Genomic DNA, 19,615 nt, shown 5'->3' on the forward strand with positions numbered 1-19,615 from the left:
CTCCTAACTCCCTCCCTGCACACTTGTTTCTTTCCTCACTTGATCCCTTCTTTCTTTCTTTTTTTGACTGCTCTGTGACCTGCCCTAAAGGACGCTGCAGTGAGTATTACCCATAGACTGTAGGTATTACCAGACAGCCGTCGGGTCGATGCCGTGGGTACGCCTGTGACCATGCAGTTAGCAAAGAAGACATTGCTTGAGTCACATCCTTGCATGGAGTATGACTGGGCGATTTGAAGAAAATCATCCCGAGATATTTTACCAAATAGCTAGATCAAATATAAACTTGTACTCATTCCAGTAGGGAAATGAATGTGTCGAGAGCAGCATCACATTTTTACAAACCAACACAATTAATTGATTAATGATGAAAATAATAATAATCTTTATTTTTGTACATGTGCTCCTTCTTAACCAACCCTTAAAGTAAAATCCTGCTTTTACATAAATGCATGTAATATAATGATGTAGTATTTAACAGTCAAAATTGATTGATTGAATATTGCAATTACATTTTCATCATTATACATAAACACTTTTTCTTAAGTAACTGCTGTTCTTGTTTTTACAATTTTATATATAAGCATTGTTACTAAAGTACCTTAACCGAATGGAGGACTGTATACTGCCAATATAAATGACTTAATAAATAAAATAGGAAATGGATTGAACTAAGAGTGTACAGTTCCAATAAATGTGCAGGTTAATTATAAAATGTAATGCAGGTGTGAAATACAGAATAAGACGGGTCACAGTTCAGCCAAGGATAATAAGAATACACTAGTCAGTGTTTGGTAAGAAGGCAGGACCCAAACGCAGTACAAAACAAGAGGCCAAGTAGTTTGAACAAAAAGCTTTAAGACACAAACAAAACGATAACCAAGGAAACAAGGAAAAACTGAACATGCACAAACCGGGGAACGGGAACAAAACCAAGAACACGAGGTAAAGAAGCCCAGGGAAAACCAACGGGAACATGCATGGGAAAACAACGTCGACGACCCAATAAGTAGGACAAGGGCACACGACACACGACAAATCTCAAGAGATGACACTGCTGGAGGGGCAAGCAGAAACACAAGAGCAACAGGTGAACACACACAATCACTGGGAAACTAGATAATACACAAAGAGGTAATACATTTCAAAATTGAAAAATAACAATACAATTAATTATATATATAATGAGTCTAAAGTAGATCCATACTGTACATGTTGTCTTAACATGAGAGGTCATTACCATGTTGACCTTGGATGATTTTAATATATACACAATGAGAACTTTGATAAATAATCATCAACTATGTGTATCGGAACATGAGAGTACACAGGTACAAACAGCCAGAAAGACGGAGTAAGGTGCCCCCCTCAACAGTCCAAGCCTATAGCAGCTAAACTAACGTGTCTACATACATGCACTCCCTTAGGATAGGTTGAGGGAAAAGGGTAGCAAGTAAGAAGTAGGAAACAGAGGTGGAGAGGCACACACAGGGAAAAAGGTCCCCATTGGAACCTGAATTTGTCAGAGGTAGGAGTGGGTCAGTGACTACGTTCCACACTCCCCGGCCGGGCTAGGCGTTCTCTGCAACCTGTTACCCTCTAATAAACCTCGAGAGGTCATAGAGGGGAAAGGTTTGGATAAAGTTTTAAATATAAGATCTAAGTTTTTAGGATTTAAGTGAAAGAGTAAGAACTAAAATGTATAGGTGAAGAGGCACAACGTATCTACGTCAATGCACTCTTATTAGATTATTTTATGTTATCACTATAAGCTTTATCAAAAAGGAAGGTCTTAAGCATACTCTTAAAAACGGATAGGGTGTCTGCCGCCCGAACACAAACTGGAAGCTGATTCCACAAATGTGGAGCTTGATAAGAAAAGGCTCTGGCTCCCATTGTACTTTTAGAGACTCTAGGAACAACCAACAACCCTGCATTCTTGGAACGCAATGCCCTAGTAGGACAGTAGGGTATAATGAGTTCTTTAAGGTAAGATGGCGCCTGCCCATTAAGGGCTTTGTAGGCGAGAAGAAGAATTTTAAATTATATCCTGTGTTCTATAGGGAGCCAGTGTAAGGCAGCCAGAACAGGAGTAATGTGGTCCCTTTTCCTAACTCTGGTTAGTACACGAGCTGCAGCATTTTGAATCAGCTGAAGCGACTTGACTGACTTCTTGGTACACCCTGATAATAAAGAGTTACAATAATCCAGCCTAGAAGTAACAAATGCATGGACTAGTTTCTCTGCATCGTTTTGAGGCAAGATATGCCTGATTTTGGCAATGTTGCGTAGATGGAAGTAGGCGGTCCTTGAGATTGATTGTATGTGGGCGTTAAAGAATAAATCCTGATCAAATATAACACAAAGATTCCTTACAGTCTCACTGGAGGCCAAATGAATGCCATCCATAACTAGTATATCTTTAGATAGTTTGTTTCGTAGATTCTTTGGGCCGAGTACAATAACTTCAGTTTTGGTCGTGTTTAACATAAAAAAATGTAAGGTCATCCACGTTTTTAAGTCCTTGAGGCAGTCTTGAATTTTATTTAGGTGATTGGTTTTATGAGGCTTGATGGATAAATATAGTTGAGTATCATCCGCATAACAGTGGAAATTTACAGAATGATTCCTTATAATATTGCCTAGCGGAAGCATATATAGTGTGAACAAAATAGGTCCAAGCACTGAGCCCTGTGGCACTCCATGGCTAATTTTGGTTTGCATGGAAGATTCATCGTTGACACGTACAAACTGAGAGCGTTCAGATAGATAGGACCTAAACCAGCCTAAAGCATTACATTACATTGCATTTAGCTGACGCTTTTATCCAAAGCGACTTACAATAAGTGCGTTCGACCAACAAAATACAAACTTGAAGAAAACAGAATCATATAAGTTCATCAGGCTTCATAGAGCAAAAACATTTCAAGTGCTACTCAACTGGCTTTAGATAAGCCAGTCCTTTAGTGCTTTGTTAGCAATTCTTTGTTAGTAATTCTATCGCTCGAAGTGGAGTAGAAAGAGATGAGTTTTCAGTCTGCGCCGGAAGGTGTGTAAGCTATCTGCTGTCCTGATGTCAATGGGGAGCTCATTCCACCATTTTGGAGCCAGGATAGCAAACCCACGTGTTTTTGCTGATGGGAACTTGGTCCCCCTCGCAGTGAGGGTGCAGCGAGCTGTTTGGTTGATGCAGAGCGGAGTGCACGTGCTGGGGTGTACGGTTTAACCATGTCCTGGATGTAGGAAGGGCCAGATCCATTCGCAGCATGGTACGCAAGTACCATTGTCTTGAAGTGGATTCTAGCAGTTACCGGAAGCCAGTGAAGGGAGCGGAGGAGCGGCGTGGTGTGGGAAAATGTTGGAAGGTTGAAGACCAGACGAGCCGCTGCATTCTGGATGAGCTGCAGAGGTCGGATGGCACATGCAGGTAGACCAGCCAGGAGGGAGTTGCAGTAGTCTAGGCGTGAGATGACGAGAGTCTGGACCAGAACAGAAGCAGTTCCCTGTATGCCAACTAAGTGCTCTAGTCTTTGCAATAGGATATCATGGTCGATAGTATCTAATGCAGCACTGAGATCGAGCAAAACAAGAATAGAGACAAGTCCCTTGAGTCCCAAAACAGTCAGTTGAAATCAGAAAATGACAGTCTAGTGCAGTCTTTAAAATGATATTATGATATCCAGAATCAAAGAAGGTATTTCATCTCATATGAGGATATCGATATATATCACCTGCTGCCTAGAAAGGAGAGGAAGAGTAAATAAGTTGTAACCTGTCGAATGATTTTGCTGTTTACTGACTGTTTTTCAAGGGGGGTGAAGGGACATATTCCCCAAATGAGGCTGATTTCCAACCTTCATCCCTGCTAATATGACAGACAGGTGGAAATGAAAGACTTAATGCTTGGACATTGCACACAGCATGGCAGAGGGAGGGAAACCAGGGTTGAGATGTGTTGATGGTATTTGTGAATATAATATTGTGCCACAGCAGGTGGGGGGGAGTCTTTGTGGATTCAGTCAGGGATGAACGACTCGAGAAAAACGCTTCATTATTTCAGGCTGAGTAGACTACAAGAAAATGGAAGGAGTTGAAAATGATGAAAAGCCTTGAGAGGATGAAGAGAGATGGGCTGAATAAATCGAATTGAACAGATAGAGAAAGGTTCCGAGATAAGGCAAAAGTTGTCAGTGAGTCATCGGTCTGTGTGTGTGGGAGTGTGTGTTCGATTTAAGCCTGCGTATGAATGTGTGTTTACTTCAGTTAAGCCTTAGTGTGTTTGAAGTGTTTGCGCTGGTTCTTCAGTGTGAGTGATGCCTCTGCTCTTCAGCCTTAAAGTTTACTGCCAGCCTTACTAACACTAGTAATAAAATGAACTCAGCACAGGGACACATCCATTAACTTCATGTCTCTTTTGTCCTTCATCCTCTCTCACTCTCTCCTCTTCTTTCCCAACACTCACTTCCTCTTTACATTTTGATTATCTTTCACCCTGGAGTTTTTTGAAAGCATTCATGGCCTCCAGAAGCTCAGAAAATGTTCCCAAACTGTCATCTCAATTCAAGTCTCCGCTTTTAGTTTTCTCTCCAAACACCACCATTGTTACTAGAGCACTGTTTTCTCCATTTTTGAGTGGTACAGAGATATTTATCAAGGCGTCACATTTATTTTTCATCCAAGTATAAAGTGCAAATTGAAGCCTATTTGTGTAATGCAACTAAGAACATTAACTCAAGTCCTTCACTGAAGTACAAATAAATAGGTACTTTACTGAAAGGGCCTATTTTGTGCCTCTACTGTGACATGTTTCCATGTTTTAATGTTCAAAAAGCTCTTTATTTTTCTCATACTGCCTGTGCTGCAGCACCTCTTTTCACCCCCTGTCTGAAACCAGAGCCCAGTCTGCTCTGATTGGTAGCCGGCCGGCTCTGTTGTGATTGGTCAACCGCTTAGATATGCCCCGCCCATTAGCCCGTAACCCTAGCCTATAATGGTAGGGTTACATGGTGATTTGGCAGTAGTAAACAAAGGACTACAGCGACTGCAGGTCTCCCTGCCTTGAAAAAGAGATCTATGATCTCAAGGGACAATCTGGATAAATAAAGGTTTGAAATGAGGAGTCCAATGGAGGCCTTTCAGGGGGGGGGGGGGGGGGGGGGAGTGTGTGGGAGAGAAACTCCTTCTGAAGGGAATTGCCTTGCGAGTTTTCAAGTTCGCAGGTGAATAAATTCAACCAGCTATATTTTTCTACATACATACACCAAAGCAGAGCTACAAGAAAAGTGTATTTTGTATTTTTTGTAAAATTGACATATCATCCTTTGGTTGCTACCTTGCAGTATTTCTAGGTATCATATAAAACATGCCACCTCCTCTGCTCACCTTTAGATGATCTTACTTTAACATGACCTAAATGATTAAATGTGTCATTTGTCACTAAACCAGACACAACATGTACCCACAATGCCTGAGTCTTGTCCCTTCCTCACCTCTCCTTTCTTTTCCTGTTTCCTCTTCCTCCTCATCATCACCCGTTTCAGTTTGATGCTCTTGCTTCATGCACTAGCGCTCAGCCCCGTGGACATGCATATATGTTTGGGATTATATAATCAAGCTGTTACGCAACGCTAAGAGACTGAGGGAGGCACATTTAGGCACGCACAAGCACACACACAGACACGCTAAGAGGGAGAGAGACAGAGGGGAGGGGTGGTGTATGTGTGTGGTGTTGTGTTTCATGTTTGGATTAAACCAAAGCCCACTCAGCTCTACACACACACACACACACACACACACACACACACACACACACACACACACACACACACACACACACACACACACACACACACACACACACACACACACACACACACACACACACACACACACACACACAGCTCGCCCTTTTAAAATCTGCTGGTAAATCTCTGGCTATGGACGTTGGCTCTGTCTGATAGTGTTATTGTGCAAAGCCTGTGTGTGTTTTTGTGCACGTGCACCCTCAAACTATATCAATTTTAAAGAAGCTGCCTTCCAACATGCATGTGGCACTCAGATTTGTCTTTCTATCTATGATACACACATGGAGGCTGCAGCTTTCACAGCTTGTAATCCTTTCTTTCCTGTCTCCCTGACTCGTGATAAACGTGTGATTATGCATACATGTGTGTGTGTGTGTGTGTGTGTGTGTGTGTGTGTGTGTGTGTATATACTCCTCTTATAGCATCATTAGGACTTAATGTGTCCAAGGTGTTTAAACCTGATTTTACCTCTAATGTGTTGTGAAATCATCTCTCGCAGGTGAGTAAACACCCACTCCTGCATTAGGCTGAATTAAAGACAAGAGGTACACTTGAGTCCTCTTCACACTCGTGGTAATCACCAGCAGCGCAGTGCCCACATCACCATGAATCTCTCGGCTTACACATCACTTTATCCCTGCGACAAGCAACACAGGGTCAAACATTTAGCTAATATCAGGACCATATCAGGGTGTTATTATTCAAATGTGGTCAAATTAATTATTTGAATATCATACAGTGCGATAAATAATTTGGTAATAGGGCAGATGCATGTGTTTTCCAGTATTATATCCCCAGTTATACTTAATAACCTGTTTGAAAAACATAGTCACTTACCTTAACAGAGTATCACACTGTTAAAATAAAGTACTTTACATTACTTTTGGATTACCTAAATACCAAATAGTCAAATGAAGACAAAAAAGGTTACATTTTTGGCATTATTTTGGACGTAAATTATTAATGGCAACCACATCACAGTACAGTGCAATTTCTGTCATCAATATTACAAATGCTGCCGTCATCGTTAGATGACGTTAGATGCTATACACGTAAGCGTTAAATAAAATTAACCTACATGCAAATGTCCCTGTTTGTCCAGTATTGTGATTGCTGGATTAGAAAATGGAAGCAATTGTCCTACAAATCATGCTCTGTCCCCTTCTCTGCTTTACACACAAAATAAGCCTGTGAAAGTTTATTTTTTCTTACGTTATAAACTATTTTGTGAAACTGTGAAATGTTGAAATAAGTACGTTGCTCTGGATTTTAAAATACATTTTTTCTTTAACTTCAACGGAATCCACTTCACTGTATTGCAATTAAGTAATGCCATTAAAGCTGATTTGTTACTACCCATGCCTGATTATTGTTTACCAGGCTTTACACGGTTGGTTTTTGGGAGTCTCAAAGCCCAAATCCCATTTTTATCAGTCAGACTCAGATCCCTGCACAGCCCAAGCACATTGCTTACAAACTGTTCTTACTTGCTGACTGTCAGGTTGACTGATTCCAAAAACGGTGCAAAAATGTATCCTGCTCAGCAGCATGCAGAGAAATATGGGGTCGTATGTCAGGATGACAGTTTGGGGTTAGCTTTACCTGCCTGTTCCCCAAGTGTGTTGTCTTTAAATACTTCCTCTTTCTTTCTATCCCTCCCTGCGACCTCAGCCCTCATGCTGACAAATCACCAACAGAGAAATAATAATATTCTCAAGGTAAATGAATTGAAGGGCACAGGGCAGAATCCACGTGAAGGCCAAGTCAGCTGTTCCACACACACAATAATACTGCATTGGATTAACTATTAAAAGCAATGCTTGCATCCAGATACATCGTTCTTAATGCTCGTACCACTCAACTTTTCTGCACTTCACGGCTCAAAAGTTGCAAATACAATTTTCTCAGTAAAGTACAGTAACAGAAAATAGTTCTGCAGGCTCTTACCACCGCAGAAGCCTTAAAGAATGCATGAAATGCTCCATATACAGGCAGCAGATGTATACATAAGATGGTAGCTCAAAGCGAGAAGGATGAAGAGTGTTTCTGTTGATGCTGTGGAGGCGGTTTGTTGATGCTGGTTTATTTGTGCTCCAAAGGTGTTCTGAGGCACTTTGCAATGAGAGAATTACACAACAAATATAAAAAAAGAGCATTTCACAAATTGAATAAAAAGACTACATACAGTAACTTGTACTAAGAGGTGAAGACATTTTATATCCACCCACATTTGCACAATTCTTTTCATGATGGTTTGGTTCCCCATGATGAAGACAGATGTATTTATTTTTGTGTTGGCCATTCTATAAAGCACGTTATGAGGCTTTTGCGCTCAAATTATTGCAGGTTCATAGGTGAAATGTAGGTGCTTATGTGAGTCAGAGACAGAAGGAATTCCTTCCATGTCTGAAATGCTCTATGGACAAAATAGAGTAGTTAAATATACTGCAAGGTGTAAATGTTGGCTAGCTTAGCCAACTGATACATTACATTTAACTTGCTAATATGTGACGCTAATAGAACAAATGCGATCGAATAAACAGTTGAAACTTTTCACCTATTTAAAAAAATGCAAATAATGTAAACTGGAGGATTTAAAATTGTGCAAAAATGACACAACATACGTCAAATAAAAAACCTTAGCTAGGTTAGCACGATAGCATTTTACCTGAGTCATGCTACAGCTTGTGATGCTATTGTGACTTTTTGCTCACTTTTTGCGCTACAGGTGTTTCCTAACAACTCGTTTACTTATTTGTAAAGTCTTTAGAAGAGTTACCAAGTCATTCTTTAGCAACCCTGGCACTAGTTAGAAGTTAATACTAGAAATTTAGTTATTCAACAGTGACTTGAAAACACTACTGCTTTTTTCCTCAATTACTAGCAAAATCAACGCAAAGAAAGAGATATTGGCAGTCTTTATCTCCCATAAAGAATAAATGATTGAATGAATTTGGGTATCATGGACCAAGAAAAACCATATGTCCTCCTAGCTATTGTTGATTTGCGTCTGCAGCTGGAGAAAGTCTAGCTCAGAGGAAGTTATTTACCTAACTGTGTTTTTTTTATCAAACTAAGGAGTGCTGTCATTCCTGTTCAGTGTCAAACCAGCCCGAAACCAACTCCCCTCCACCGGCTTGCTTTCCGGTGGTGTGAAGAGGATGAAGGAGGAGGAACACAGGAGAGAACAGGATCTGTAAGAGGAGGAAAGTAATGGTTGCTGGGATGATGGGGTGAAGGGTCCTGGAGAGTGAAGGGATGAATGAGAGGAGGAGATGGATGAGGTTGATAAGGAGAGAGACAGAGAGTGAAAGTTGGAGTTTGAGAGAGTTGGTGGGGGGTGAATATTGCTTTATTATAAGGCTTTATTTAGTGCATGCCTGCAGGTGTTGCCTAGTAACAGTGAGGAAACAGATCGAGGGAAGTGAGCACATCTCCCTTTATTTTTTCTCTGTCTCTTTCTGCTCTTGGACTATCCCTTTTCCAAAAATCCCAACACAGGCACACAAACACAAACAAAGACACTCAGATACTCTCTCTATGTCTTTTTCCTGCGATCACACAAACACACACACACACACACACACACACACACACACACACACACACACACACACACACACCACACACACACACACACACACACACACACACACACACACACACACACACACACACACACACACACACACACACACACACACACACACACACACACACACACACACACACACAAAAAGTCCCTCGTTAGCAGTCAGGATGGCTGCTGTCCTGTCAGAAAGAAGACGAGGAAAGGAGAGGCAGGAGGAGAGAGATGAATTAAGGAAAGGAGAACTGGAGGAGAGAAAATCCAATAAAATCCTCAAAACATCCACCAAGGTTGTTGCCATAGCATTTGTTGCTCCGACACTTTCTCATCATTTCTCGCTCCGTGAAAGCTTGTATTGAGCGAGTATTCTTTCAGTTCAAACACAGCACACATCCAATGAAACATGATGGCTTTGAATGAGTCTGATTTATATTCAGCGTCTTACCGGAGAGCTTATAAAATCAGTACGGAAGGAAGGAAGGAAGGCACTTGATGTGCTTTTGTAGCTTCCATCCAATCATGACCCTTTAAAGCATTGATCAAGGTTAGGTTGAGGGCACTCTGGATATGAGTGTTATTAGTTATTAGTGTGTGTTATCGACCCAGTTACCTGCAGCCTTGTTGAAAAATACAGCAGCAAAAAGAGCGGGTGTAAAAAAGGCAGAGAGACAGATTGTGTTTTTGTTACTAACATTCATACTCCCATCATGTTCTGAGTCTTGATTGAAAACTAAACAGCTCCTTCTCTGTCCATGCACTGAAACACACAACTTGTATCACTGATGAAGCTAATGATCCAAGGATGAGGACTATTAACTACCGATTAGTGGTTTGTTTTAAAATCTTTCCATTATTTCTTATATCTGAGCTGAGGCTTACATCCATGATTGTTTGCAGCACTGCGACTGTGAGTGTGTGACCGCTGTCTGCCGCTCATGTTCATGCATGCATGTCCTGTTGGCCGGGGGAAGGGCGTGCTTTGCATTTTAACATCCCATCCCTCGCTGGCGACGTCTGCAATGGCTTTCTCTCTTCTTTGATTTTCCCTCGCAGTCTCCGTCGTTTGCTATCGGTGCCTCTATCTTTCTAATTGTCCTTTGGGAGTGAGGGATCAACTTGTGTAAAATCCACACATTCACCTCAGACGCAGGTCCTTAAAACGGGGACTTTATTGAATTTAGGGCTCACACAGCATATCCTACCTTAGAGGAAATCGTTGACAATCAATGCTGTAACTGTTGCCAGTGGACATCAGTGAGAATTGATTGGTTTCATTAATCAAGGCCAACTCTAATGCACAGACGAGGCGAATTAATCCACACCAAAAAGCTGTCTGGCATCACAGAGAGAGGGCTTCTACTGCACTGAAAGAGGCTAAAAATACATTTTCCCACATGCACTGTGCCATATCAAATATTTATAGTAAGCCCCAGTCTGCTAAGAATGGCAAAGATGCTACAGAAAGAGAGAGGGTGGATTGGGGGTGGGGGGGGGGTGCGGAAGTTGCCTCCATCACAGTGCCAGGCTTACATAAGAGCTGCAGTTTGAGAGAGACGAGGACCGAGCTTTACACTCTATCTGTATTTAACACACACACTCAAACAGAGAGGGACAGACAGGAAGAGAGAGAGGAGGGATTCGGTTCTTTCTCCAGAAATCTAAATATATCACCCCTGTACTACGCATGTCTGGATTTTACCAAGCGTATACAGATTAGGGAGTTATTCATAATTCAAAGACAATTAAGGAGCAGGGAAGAACAGAGAATTATTTGGATTGCCTTAATATCACATTGTTTGCACTAGTATATAATAAAGTCAGGTGAACAGAAAACATAAGAAAAAGGAAGTCAAAATTAAATAGTATCACTGTACTGCAGGCAGTCATCTTGTGGTTATACTGTCCACACTGTCTGGACTATTAGGGGTTTTCAGCGCACACCAAAGATCACTTATCTCATCATGAGACTGTCAAATGGGAAATACCCACAAGCTTTACGTCACTGGCCGTCTATACTTTTGGAGAAATGAAATTTGTAGAAAGTGTATTTTCACTATTGTTGTCTGATATGGCCTTTACTATTTTAGGCAGCAAATGTACACTTCTCAGTAAGTAGTGTCATCACTACAGACAGGATGACACACTTTCTAACCGAAGTGGAATATCACTATTAAATACAATGGGTATACTTTCACTTAAAGTCCAGTTAAAGGGCAAGGTCTCTGCAAATACAAACATCCAGTTCCTAAGTGATCATTGAGGTGGATTTTACGTGTATGTTTTTGATTAAACTATATATAATCAGTTAAGTGGCTCTATTGGTAAGTGTATATACTGCTGAAGGATGTTTCACAATGGTACGACAGTAAGATACAAAAAAAAAGACAGCCCTAATTACAGGTAAAATGTGTTAGTTTATTTCTTAAAGTCCAAATAAAAATATATGCCAGACATTGTTTTAGTTGAAACCTCTTTTGAATGAAGCATAGCAACGTCTAAGGATCATGTGATGCAGGTTCAAAGATCAGATCTCTAGTTATGTGATTTGGATACTGTGCCTTAGTTGTCTCTTGCACATGTGTCTGTCTGTGTTTTCTGGGAAGACACCGTCTCAGATGTAACAGTATGTTGTGATGGTGGGGTTGTCACGCTTGATAACAGTGTTACAGAAAGACAAAGGGGCTTTTTCATCAATGAAGACTATATGCTTTAAATCCACAGACTGACAACTTCACATTTTGCAGTAAGAAAAGCGATGTTGCTCGAAGACCAAAGGTCAAAAAAAGGCCAAGTACCACACACACTGCAGTGATATAAGAATGGCTACTCTTGCTTTTAACAAAACAAGACATTCTCAGCAGAATTGCATTATCATTTAGAGGGAATGACATAGACACAAGTTAGCCACCTTGCTAGGTTAAGGTCACAGTGATACTAATGAGCAACAGCAGCTTTACTCACACTCCTCGTACTGCTTGCCTTGAAGAGTCCTCTAATTCAGTGGTTCTCAACTGGTCAGGCCTCGGGACCCACTTTTTACTTTGTCAATAAATCACGACCCAACATTTCGAACCACAATCTATTCAACAAAAAATCGTGCTGTAATATACGCTTTTCAGCAAACATTATGAATGAAAGTGAAGATACAGTGCATATATCCCTTATCCTTCACAGAACTAAAGTATGCTTTAAAAAAAAGGTTTAATGAGATGATGAAATCAAAGCTGAACTGTGTAACATAAAAAGGCACACATGCTGAAAACCAAACCCCAGCAGGGGGGTCTGGGAGGATTGTCCCCCAGGAGATTTTTAGAAATACTTACATATAAACTACGCATTCTGGCACACTCTGAGAAGAAAATAAATTAATGTATTAGCTACTACCCGACATATTAATAATATTTTATGCCATTGTTTGTTTTTCACTTAGTTCTGACAGCTTGCTGCTCCTCACAGAGAGAAGAGCAAAGAGGAGAAGTCTGTGTGAATTACTTTAAATTGTGGGTAAGGGTCGACATCAGCAAAGATGTTTTATTGAGAAGATGATCACTAAAACAGAAGTTTTCAAAACCGTTTATGATCTCCGGTACTTCCAGTCCAATGCCTGCTGCATGTACAGCGTTAGAAAATCGGGCCTTCAAAATAAAAGTTTGACTTTTTCCCCAAAAAAGAAAAAAAAGATTTCAATTTTCTTTTTTCAATTTTTTTTTCTTCACTCACACATCCGCGACCCACTCGAAACGGGTCCGCGACCCACTTTTGGGTCGCGACCCACCAGTTGAGAACCACTGCTCTAATTTATCTGACAGATGTTTTCCATGGAGCGAAATCCATTTTTGATGGCCCCATTACATTCACACACATGCACAATGCATACATGATCAAGGTGCAAATTCACCTCCATTCTTATCTATACATCTGTGTATCAACAGGGGAGATACCATTCATTATTTAACACCATATTTCCAAGTGAGACACCAGTAGTGTAGTGCCAGTGGGCATGTATGCATTATGCATGCAGGTTGTATTGAAAGGAATCCCAGCTCCAGTGTCACATATGTGTGAATAATATTTGTATATTATTTCTAACCCTTGAGAAGAAACGTCCTTCAGCTCCTTTTTTCTTTACGTGTGATTTTACAAGACAGCATCATTGAATGTCACCCCGTGAGATTTATCATGATCAACAGATGATATATGATGTGTGATCCATATATCATCGATGGAAAAGCTCAACCAGTATGTCATGCATTTTAGAAGAGAGCGACGTAACTACATCATGCATTGACTCATGTATGGCAGGGGGAGGTGGATCTATAATTCAACACAGGCTTTTTGATGGCTTCTCCCCGGAGATTTCTACCCTTCAGGTTTTTCTTCTCTGACCCTTTTACCGCCACTTCCTGCTTCCACTGATCCTCTTGACATTAACTCTGTCCCCAATTGAACGACAAGTGTTTCCACCTGTGTGTGTGTGCGTCTGATGGTGTGTGTCTGATGGTGTGTGTGTGTGTTCTCTCCCGCCAGCTCTCGACATGGCTGATCTCATATGGAGACATTCGGTGAAATCTCCTCGGCATCGCGTGTGTCAGCGAGGACAGGGCAGAGGAAATGGGAGACTCACAAATCAAATCTTATCTAATAAAGCTAATATAATTCAGATGGAGAGGAGAAGCTAACCTCTTGCTCTTCAGGCTGTGTGGCCTTATTTCACCATCTTGTTACCTATTTTTGTTTATCACAATACCCTCGTTGTCTGCTTTTCCACGTAGTGCCACTATCTGTTGATGTTTCCCAGTAGTGTTGAAATTATTTGTTTCTCAACTTACAGAAAATGACAAAAATACTGATAACCGATTAATCAAAGTAAGTTATTTTGCAGGGTAATAATATAATATAATAGAATCATTTAATGTCATTATACATGTACAATGAAAGGTGCCATCAAAACAAAAACATCACAACATACGACAACAAATACACGCAGCATACATAGTTATGTAAGAGTAAAGAATAAAGTGTAGTAATTATTTCCAGGGGTATACAATTTAAAAAAAAATTCTGTTTAACCTTTTCTTTTGGAGTGGCCAGTCAATATTTCCATTACCACAACAGGAAACATGTCTTTAAGCTAACAACCAACAACGAATTATATTGATTTTCTGATGAGGACAGCAACTTATTGTTTAACGAGTACCTAAGCTGCCATTGTAAGAAAAGAAAAGGAATAAATAATAATCATATATGAAGAAATTGAGAAATAAAAGCCTTAATTCTAAAATGCATATGCAGGTTGATTTGAAATTAAATAAATATTCACAAAAATAGAAACATGAATACATGTTATTTATTTTTAAAGTAATTTGCACATTTATTTTATATTTAAAGCTTTATTTATTCATATTTTTCTTCATTATTTCATTAATTAATTAATTATTACTTAATTGCGGCTTTAGTCCTCCATAATCGTTTAAACTGTCTTTTTATAGCTTCATATGTATGTTTTCAGACTTTATTTCTATCCTGTGAAGCATTCTGCAATTCTGTGAAAAAAAATAGGCTGCGATAAAGAAAAACATCTATTTAAGCTTTTTCACTTGTATTGTTATCTAACACCCTATGCTACGAGTTGCCGTGATGAATCCTCTGACTTGTCTTAAAGATTTATGTTCACACAGAACAGGAAGGTAACCTATTCCACAGATACAAACAAACGTGACTGCTTTAAAGAGCTTTTACCCATCACTACATCCATAATCCTGAACAAAACAATTATCCAGCTAACCATAAAAAACAGCTTATCACTATTTCCTCACATCCATTTAAATCTCATTCCAACTAAGCTCGCCCCGTGAAAACAGGTGCAATATAATCGCATCTCTCTGATCGTCAGGGTGCTATTTCATCAGGCTGTGTGTTACGTTTACCTGAATACATAATCACATTGACAGACACCTTCCCTAAGCTCGCTGAGGTTCTTTTGGATGTTTTCTATGTCAAGGTAACCTTCAGGGGATGGTTTTGTTATCTCACAATTGAATAATGAAGGCCTGTTGCTTCTACTTGGGTTTGAAAACACACACACACACACAACTGGCTTTTGTGTATGCTTGATGTCCTCACAGTATTCGGTAGACCTTTCAGCAATATCTTGCTCACTCTTTCTGATCCACACACTGCTCAGTCTCTCTCTCCCTTCTTAATGAGCTGCAGGGAAAAATCAACTAAACAAAAACAAGTCCTCAGGGATCAATTAATTAGGATATGTCAGCAATGATGATAGCAATGTGTGTGTGTTCAGTAAGGGTGTATAAATGTGCGTTGTTCAACAGATATTAGTCTAGACTCTTAACATACACCTGTTGAACAGTTGCTGACAAAGTGTGAATTTTGACATCAAAGTGTGTATCCGTACGCTTTTGTGACCTTACTTCACCCCCTGTAAAACCAGGTTTCAACACAGATTTGTTGTTTGTTAATTAGCAAGCTTTAGAGATGCTTGCAATCAGAGTATGTTATCTTCAACACAGTCTCACGGCATTTTGTGTTATAGTCACGAAATTAATCTATTGATTCGTGTTCACCAACACGATTTTCGCATTTTTACAAACATTCATCCTTAAAAAAATTCAAAAATACAGATTCCAGTAGGGGAGAGCCATTTTTTAGTTATGCTGTCCTCTAAGGAGTAATGACACATAGTAAAATTACACCTATAATTCAGGATGTCTCCGATCAATGGCAATGATAAGAATTAATATTTGATCAAGGGCAGTGAAAATATTACTTCTTAAAAAAAAGTGGTCTTGTGGCTCAACTTGCCCCGGGTTAGGGGTAAGTTGATCCAGGTCAGGGGCTAAATTGAACCACTGTTCAAACCTGGGCATACCTGTTCAAACCTGGGCATACCTACAACAAATCTTAAAGGTAACTTTAAACAATAACAAACCAAATACAAGTTTATTTTTTCAAATATTTTATATATAAATTTCGATTGAATTGATTGATTTTTTTTTAACATGATAAAAGGAAAAGTAATCATACAAATGGTGATACAATTTCATACATCTTACCAATCAAACAGGGTAAATTCAACTTTAAATGTAGCCTACAATGAGCTCTTATTATCAACTTGGCCTACTTTCATTAATTTCTCCATTGAAAAACTGTCTCAACTTACCCCAAGGCCCATGGTTCACTTTACCCCACAGCCACCATTTTAGAAGAAATAGCCGAGCATTAAAATTCAGAGTGATCTTTAGCTTAATGATTCACATGGTTTAATACGCTGCCAACACATCAACATATACAATATATGTGTTTAAACAGCCGATATAGCTGACATCTTGAACATTTACTTTGACAAGCAAAAAACGTTTTTTTTTGTAAAAATGTTTACTTACCAGACCACAATGAGCATCTCTCTTTCACAGGCAATGAGAAATGGGAGGAGCTTGCATAATTTCTAGTCACGTGATTACAACTATAAGGCGTTGCCTGGTTACAAGGGGTGGTTCAATTTACCCACTGGCTCAATTGACCCCCCTCTCCCCTATTCTGAGGCTCTGAGCCCCATTTATTTTCCTCGCAGTCGGCAAACAAACTCCGACATTATACAATTGAAAATAAAAGGGTTAGGCTTAGGGTAAGATATTGAGTAAGAAAATGTTTTTATGAACCACACAGCTTCTGGTCCCCAACCGGACAAAAAGACGTGTTGCAGAAATATACTACCAATAGAAATACATTGCTTTTATCGTTTTGTGTGACAAAAAAAAAATGCATAAGTCGTGTTGGTGAACACGAATCAATAGATCAAATTAATTTCGTGACTATAACACGAAATGCCGCGAGACTGAGTTGGTTACCTTTGGAAAGAGCCATGCAATCGTCTCCCCATTTTCAGGGAAACGGATAAGCTAAGCTAGCTGGCTGCTGCTGGCTGTAGCTGTAACTACAGTAGGCCTACAGATATTACTTTTCCACAACAGGCATTTTGACACATTGTGACAGGTTTTTCTAATAACATATCACTATTCTGACTGTAGCTCTGTATCTCTATTATAGGCTACAGACATCTCTTTATCATAGCAGGCATTTTGATACAAAGAATGACAATCACAGGTTTTGCTAAAAACATTAATGTTATATAGCTTAGCTAGCTGGCTTCTGACTGTAGCTTCATATCTACTTTTCTCACAGCAGGAAAAGAACATGTGGTAGGCCTACTTACTGTATAAACAATGCCTCAATTTCATTTAAGGGTCCCAGTAGGACATTAGGTGAGTATGCATGCACACATGGATCAGAAATACCTAAATTAAATGCAGTCCTCATTAATGGTATAAATGACACCTGTGTTTCAAGTATTTCATGTTCATTCTCAGATTACAAGCCCTGGATCTTGAGTCGTGGCTGTGGTCCTGGATCATAGGTCCTGGATGGATATCCTCGTGGATTCATCTTCCTATTATACACACATGCATTTCCAAATATTTGGACTACCTATGTTGCAAATGTATTATCTTTTCAATGTACACACGGCATCTATTGCACGTCTGTCCGTCCTGGGAGAGGGATCCCTCCTCTGTTGCTCTCCCTGAGGTTTCTCCCATTTTCCCCTTTAAACTGTGGGTTTTCTCCGGAAGTTTTTTCTTGTACGATGTAAGGGTCTAAGGACAGAGGGTGTCGTATTGTCATACTGATATTCTGTACAAACTGTGAAGTCCACTGAGACAAATGTAACATTTGTGATATTGGGCTATATAAATAAACATTGATTGATTGATTGATTAGTCAAAACTCCACCTGTGAAATAAACTATTTCTTAACGCGAGAAGGCTTAAGTGAAATAATAGTGAACAGCTATGTCAAAAGACAGAAGAGAGGAAGAACCGCAGGTGTTACCAATCATGTTAACGATGGCTCCATTATATTTAAGTGTCCAAGTAAGCCAGCATGCATTGTCCTAAACACAAAGTAGCTTAATTACGTGTTTGGACACCTGTGCTTTTCCTATTTTAAAATGTCTTCAGTGAAATAAGGCCTGTTCTGGACCCAAAATTGTAACACGGTTGAGATCAATCCAGCTACTTCAATATTATCTTTTTCAGTCTTCTGGATCAGATGACACTTTCTTTATATGCCAGAACATTGCAAAATAAATAACTTCATTATCATTATAATAAAATCTATAAAGCGTTTCTTCAGTTATTCGACTATACTTCTGCTCAGGTTAGAGGAGGGTGGGGTGATACAATATGGATAACACTGTTGATCAAGGTCAGTCAGGCAATGGGACAAGATTTTGGTACTTGAAGCGTTCTGTTTTTCGTTTGTAGTTGAATTGATCAATCGCGTTAGAGCAGAACTTGGTTGATTGCAGGTAAACAGTCTGTGTGCTGAGCTAAGGAAGTGGATCACATTGGAGAAATGCAATCTCAGAACCCATCAGCTAATGCCTGATGACAATTTAGTTGAAAAAACTTCATCTTTCAATGCCATTCTCATGTCTTTAATAACTAACTACACTATAAACAATGACAAGTGCATTGATTTTTGACCCATATATCTTCAGTCTACAGCAGTACTTTCAAAATATAAACCCTTATCCCCTGAGCCTTATTGTTGCATGCCTGATAGTTGATGGGTTCTGAAATTGGTAATATCCTTATATGTATTTACAATGGACTATAAAGTAGGTCAGGATTTGACAGTTAAATGTAAAAGGTTGTTTTGTAAGGTTTGGTCCCTACTCATGTTGGACTCCCAGATAGTAAGATGGTTGTTTAGTAATTGTGTATTGCCTTTACAGGTGACCTTCACACAACTGCTTCCGTACAGTTGGAGTCAGCATGACCCGTGCTTTTAAAATGAATCCATTTATGGGCGCCTGTGTCAGATTATGGCACTCTACATCCACACGCAGAGAGGGAACACTGTGTTTCCATCAAGCTGGAGGACGTCTGATAAAAGCCCAAGTGAAGAGAGGGCGGATGATTACAGTCTGTCCTTACTGAGGATGTTAGAACGATGACTTCTTGACTACAGTAAAGGAAAGTAGGACAATGCAGGAGGCCATGCAGAGGACACAGTAGGTAGGTCATTAAAATGCATGTATGTAACAGCACACAAAGCTCCAAAAGTGTGAAACAAAACCACAATCCAATCAGTTTGATAAGCTGTAACTTTTATTGCACATTCCTGTTTGGTCTTGCAACGA

This window comes from Gymnodraco acuticeps, unplaced genomic scaffold, assembly GCF_902827175.1.
Source record: "Gymnodraco acuticeps unplaced genomic scaffold, fGymAcu1.1, whole genome shotgun sequence".
NCBI classification, from domain to species: domain Eukaryota; kingdom Metazoa; phylum Chordata; class Actinopteri; order Perciformes; family Bathydraconidae; genus Gymnodraco; species Gymnodraco acuticeps.